Genomic DNA, 6,000 nt, shown 5'->3' on the forward strand with positions numbered 1-6,000 from the left:
AAATTGTTGTGTAAAGTGTATGTAAAAACTAGTAATGTTTATGTGTATGTGTAATTGTATTTGGACTTTGGAAATTAGAATTATATTTAGTGTGTTAAGGATAATTGTAATCTGCCCAAAGTAATGTTAATGTAAAGTGGAATATGTTTTTGGTAATGTACCAAAACAGATTTGGTAGTGAAGTAAACATATTTGCAAGGTAAGTGTGTGATTGATGTGTGTTTAAGCAAGGTAACTAAGGGCAGTGTACATGTTAGCCTATAACTTTAAATGTGTAACCTCAATTGGTATGAGACCAATTGGAGGTGGAACTAGGCACAAAATGTGCCAACTTTCATTGAGAAAGCATACGAAAATTCTGCTTGCAAGGTGACCTAAGAAAATGACCAATTCGGATTAGGTACAATTAGGACCTGAAAAATGACCAATTGGGCAGCAGTGAGTGTTTAGACCATAACTCACTCAAAACAGGTCCAATTGACCTGAAATTTTAACCATGAATAGTTAAGACCCATACCTACAAGTCTTATGAAGACACAAAAACCCAGAAATGACCATAAGCAAGTCAAAAAGCTTGCACAAGTTCGGGTCCAAAAACTGGCCGAACCAGAGTTGACCAAATTGACCTAAAATTGACCTAATTTGATACCATTTGACCAGCAATAGTATAATGACCATAACTCGGTCTACTTAACTTGGAATGACCTAAAATTTTTCACCGCTGTCCATAAGACATAGATCTACAAGTTTGTAGTTTTGACCGAAACCCGAAAACCGAGGGAACTAGGCCATCCAGCTAGGTCAAACTAGTATCCCGAAATCCAGCAAGTTGCATTAAAATGCACTAAACAAGGAAATGAGTTTGGTAAAACGTACCAACCCTAAAACCCTATCGAATGTGACATATTAATGACACTAAAACCTAATTTACCTAAAACGCATCGAGGGTCGGTATATTAGGTAATTGAGCAAATAATAGCCTTCAGTGAATTACTTATGAAACATTATCGTTAGAGACAATTTAATTTAGTACTGAAACACTTCAAATTGTGTTTCTCAGTTAACAAGGACTTGCAAAAGGGAAAGAAATACTGAGTCTAGACCAGGAGACAAATATCAGAGGTTTGTGCACAACAACTATTTCTTTTGAATTATTTTCAATTGAAATAAATATTGACTATTTGTATATTATTGTTTTAAATTGTGGAAATGTATTTGAATGAATATTTATTGCTTGAAAAGCATTGTAAATGATTTGAAACTGTGAGAAATTGTTTGAATGACACTGATGGATACTTATTGATTTAAAAGCATTGGAAATGGTTTGAAACCACAGCTATCATGTATATTGATTGTATTCCTCATTAGCTTGTCTAGTGGGACGAATTGAATTCCCTCTCTGGCTGAAGTGTTGAGGTGTGTGCCTGTTGAGGACGAATTGGATGAGTACTCATATTTTTGCTAGCTAGCTATGTTATTCCTCATTAGTCATCGACTTTTGGGACGAATTGAATACCTCATTAGCCATTGGCTTTTGGGACGAATTGAACTATGGATCATGATCAAGCTGTGTGTGATTTATTGATATGTATTGTGAGATTGTGAAATGGATTTAAACTCTCATTGACATATACTGTCTTTTGAATTCAAACATGATCTAACTTATGAAAATTATTGTGATATTGACAAATGGAGTTTAAATTCTTGTTGACAATTACTGTCTTGAATTTAACTATGATTTTAAGTATCCACTATTTACATGACTTATGAATTGTGATTTAAATTGTATTTGGTTAATGTTGTGCACCACTGAGACATTGTCTCAGCGATAGCTTTTTATTGCTGTCGCAGGTAGAGAGACAGATAGGGCAGCAGACTAGGCTGCATATACCTCCAGCAAGAGATTTTCGAGTATAACGAGTATACCACTTTTTGCATTTTGTACTATAATGTATGACCACTGTATGTACATATTGTTTTTTTTTTTGGTTTTGAGCAGTTGTAAATTCAAATTGTAACTTAAAGTTGTAAATTAATTATGAGTTATTTGACTTGTAAAAATTGTATTATATTTCCTTATCTCAGACTTTGAAAAATTTCTATGGAATTGAGTTGATAAATTGTTGTGTTGAGAAATATATTGGAGTTGAGATTTGGAAAAATATTGAAGTGCTTTTTACAGGTTTTCTGAAGAACTGTTTTGTCCAAAATACAGATGGCACTCTGCCAAAATTTTTACAGAAATTCCAAATAAACCAAATGAGTTAGTTGTTTCACTTTAGTTCACCAAAGTCTTTAACACCTGTAAATAGTGCTCACCACTGTAAAAGAAGTAAGAAAAGTTTTTAAAATCCCTTGTAGTATACTTAATGGGTTATCAGTAGATGGAGTTGGTAATTCATTAGGTATACTACGGGATCATGTTATGCCTTTCAGAGGGGTAGGGTGTGACACCTTAAGTGTGTGGCTCTAATTGGAGGTGAAACTAGGCACAAAAAGTGCCAACTTTCATGAAGTAAGCTTACCAAAATTCTGCTTGTAAGGTAACTTGAAAAGTGACCAAATCCAGATTAGTGCAATTAAGGCCTGAAAATTTACCATTTGGGCAGCAGTTAGTGTTTAAGCCATAACTCACTCAAAATAGGTCCAATTGACCTGAAATGTTGACCATGAATAGTTAAGACATATATCTACAAGTCTTATGAAGACACCAAAGCCCAGAAATGATCATAAGCAAGTCAAACAGCTTGCACAAGTTTGGGTCCAAAAACTGACCGAACCTAAAATGACCTAAAGTGACCAATTTTGGTACATTCTGACCAGCAATAGTAAAATGACCATAACTTGGTCTAGTAAACTCAGAATGACCTGAAATTTTGCCCTGCATGCAATAAGACATAGATCTATAAGTTTGTAGTTTTGACTGAAACCCGAAAGCCGAGGGAACTAGGTCATCCAGCTAGGTCAAATTAGTATACCGGGATCCGACAAATTGCAATAAAATGCAATATACATGGAAATGAATTTGGTAACATGTACCAATACTAAAAGGCTACAAATGTGACATATTGGTAATATTAAAAACTAATTCACCTAGACAGCATCGAGGGTTGACATCTTAGGTTGACTAAAGAAATAATAGAATTCAATAAGTTAATTATTAAGCTTTATTCTTAGAGACAGTTTAAATGAGTACTGAAACACTTCAAATTGTGTGTTTCAGTTAGCAAAGACTCAGGGAAGGGGAAGGAAACACTGAGTCAGAGCTAAGAGACAGTTATCAGAGGTTTGTGCACAATTAGTTTTTAACTGATTTGTTTTGAATATTTCATATGATTAAATGACATATTTTTCTTATGTATTATGTTTAACAAGCATTGGATTTAATTCAATGATTATTGAAATTGTTATAGTTTGTATGACTTTAGCCTTGTGAAATGGTATTTTCACAAGTATTAAACATTGCTATGGATTGAATAAATTATGTTTTGGAAAATTGTGATAGAATATATTTTGGATTGTGATAGTAATTTTCATAGAAAAATGCAAATTTATGATTTGAATTGTGATGAGCACAAAAATTATTGGATATTGGAATTGAATTTGAATCGAATTATATTGTGTTTTATGCTCACTAAAAGGATTGTGATATTGTTTTATATCTCACTATAGATGCTTGACTAGGTTATTACCCGTCTCTCTCATTTGTTGAAAAGACAATGGAGTTAGTTGTCTTTTGATTACCATGGTACGTGCACAGGCTTAGATTTTCCTCTGATTTGAGGTTAGATCTAAGTTTTTTATCGTTATGGCCCTTGCAGAAGATTCATTATTATGGTGTGTACTGTGCACGATGATTCGACCTCCCCGACCATAGGGAGTTAGAATTTGATTCGACCTCCCCGACCATACGGAGTTAGAATCACTTCGAATATGGCCCTTTCGGATTAGTCTTGCATAGTTAGTGAGATAAAGAATGATTTTTGAGATACAGCATGGTTTTTGAGATACAGCATGGTTTTTTAGATACAACATGATTTTTGAGATACAAAATGTTTTTGAATAGTAAAGAATTGTGATTTCAGTTATGATTAATATATAATTGATTTTGTTGGAACTACCTTAAATGGTTAGTCATGATTTGATAAATTAAATTTCGTGATCAAAGTCATTTCATACAAATGATTTACATTATTGGCAATGAATATTTTGAGTTTTGGAATTTGATGAGTATTCAGATTTCCAAATTATTTGCTGTAAATTTTGTCAATGTATATTGTACTATGTTTTAAATTATAGTTGTGCACCACTGAGTTCACCACTCAGCGATAGCTTTGTATGCTGTCGCAGGTAAAAAGAGCATAGAGTAGTGAGTAAGTTTCTTTGAAGACACACTCAGATCAGCTCCAGGTATATCATAGGTATACCCATGTACATAGGTTTTGGTGTATGTATGTAATAATATGTATGTAAATTATTTGAGCAGTTGTATAAAAACTCTTGTAAAATATTTTGGTATGTAATTAAATGTAAATTATTGTAAATGTAAATTTGGGATTTCATTAATCTGAATAGTTTTGTAATATTAATTTTGAGTCTTGTAATCAATGAAATGTTTCTTTTATGAGGAGATTGATTTGATTATTGAGATTTGAATTATAGGTTAAAATGAAGTTATTGAAGTTGTATTTGAGAAAACATATTGGGAGTGTGTTCTTTGCTGGTTTTGAAGAACTGTTTTCTCAAAATACAACCGGCACTTTGCCGAAATTTTGAAAAAAATTTTATAACACCAGATTTTAATCGATGATTTAAATTTCATGAAAATTGTTTTAAAATCCCTTGTAGTATATTTAATGGATTATCAGTAGGCAAAGTATGGTAATTCATTAGGTGTACTACAGGATCATTTTACATCTTACCGTGGAGTAGGGTGTGACATGTTTTGTGGTATCAGAGCCATGGTTTTAAAGTAAATTTTGAACTGTGAATTTGAAATCTTTTTGTCGGTAACTATAACTGCTCAAATGTTTGATACATATAGTACATTTATATCATAAATATGAACTAATGGAGAGGAATCTCCTTATGTTGGTTGTACAGGAATAGAAAATCTTGTGAAAAGCTGATTCTAATGCAAATCCCCAAAAATATATTAGCATATCATTGTAGCTCATCATACTACGTACCATATCCAATAGGGTACGATTTCTCCTTTCAGATACACCATTCAACTGTGGCATTCCTGGAGGAGTCTGCTGGAAAACAATGTCGTGCTCTCTCGAGTATTCATCAAATTCAGTACTCAAATATTCACCTCCACGATCTGATCGAAGAGCTTTTAATACTCTTTCTTGTTTGATTTTCTACTTCAAATTTAAATTCTTTGAACTTTTCAAAGGATTCATGTTTGTATTTCATCAAATACAAATACCCAAACCTTGATTTATCATCAGTAAAGGTAATAAAATAATGAAAACTGCCTTTAGCCATTTCCTTAAATGGACCACATACATCACTATGTATTAGCTCCAAAATATTTTCAGCCCTTAGCCCTTTTCTAACAAAGGGTGATCTATTCATTTTTCCCTGAAGGCAAGATTCACAAGTTGGAGTAGGCTCAAAGCCCAATGAGGATAGAATCCCCATTTTCTCCAATTTCGTAATCCTATCTTCTACAACATGACATAACCTTAAGTGCCAAATATATTTTGAACTTGAGTTGGTTTTCACCATGGCATTGCATTCATTTAGATTACTATACTCTGGCCAGTGGAAACACTTTCCTTTGCCTTTGTCAGCTTTGGTTTTCCTTTTCTGTTTAGCTATTTTCTTAGAAGGACCAGGAATCTAAGATTTCTTTTTCTTGTTGCCCTTCTTCTTGTTGGACTTTCCAGCAGAAGAAGAAGCAATCAAAGCTACCTCTTTTCTTTTATTGCCTAGCATATTCTTTTGGGCAATAACCAGCATGTTGAGTAAACCAACTAAGGTGCATTCCTG

The sequence above is a fragment of the Hevea brasiliensis genome, chromosome 2 (genome assembly GCF_030052815.1).
Source record: "Hevea brasiliensis isolate MT/VB/25A 57/8 chromosome 2, ASM3005281v1, whole genome shotgun sequence".
NCBI lineage: Eukaryota > Viridiplantae > Streptophyta > Magnoliopsida > Malpighiales > Euphorbiaceae > Hevea > Hevea brasiliensis.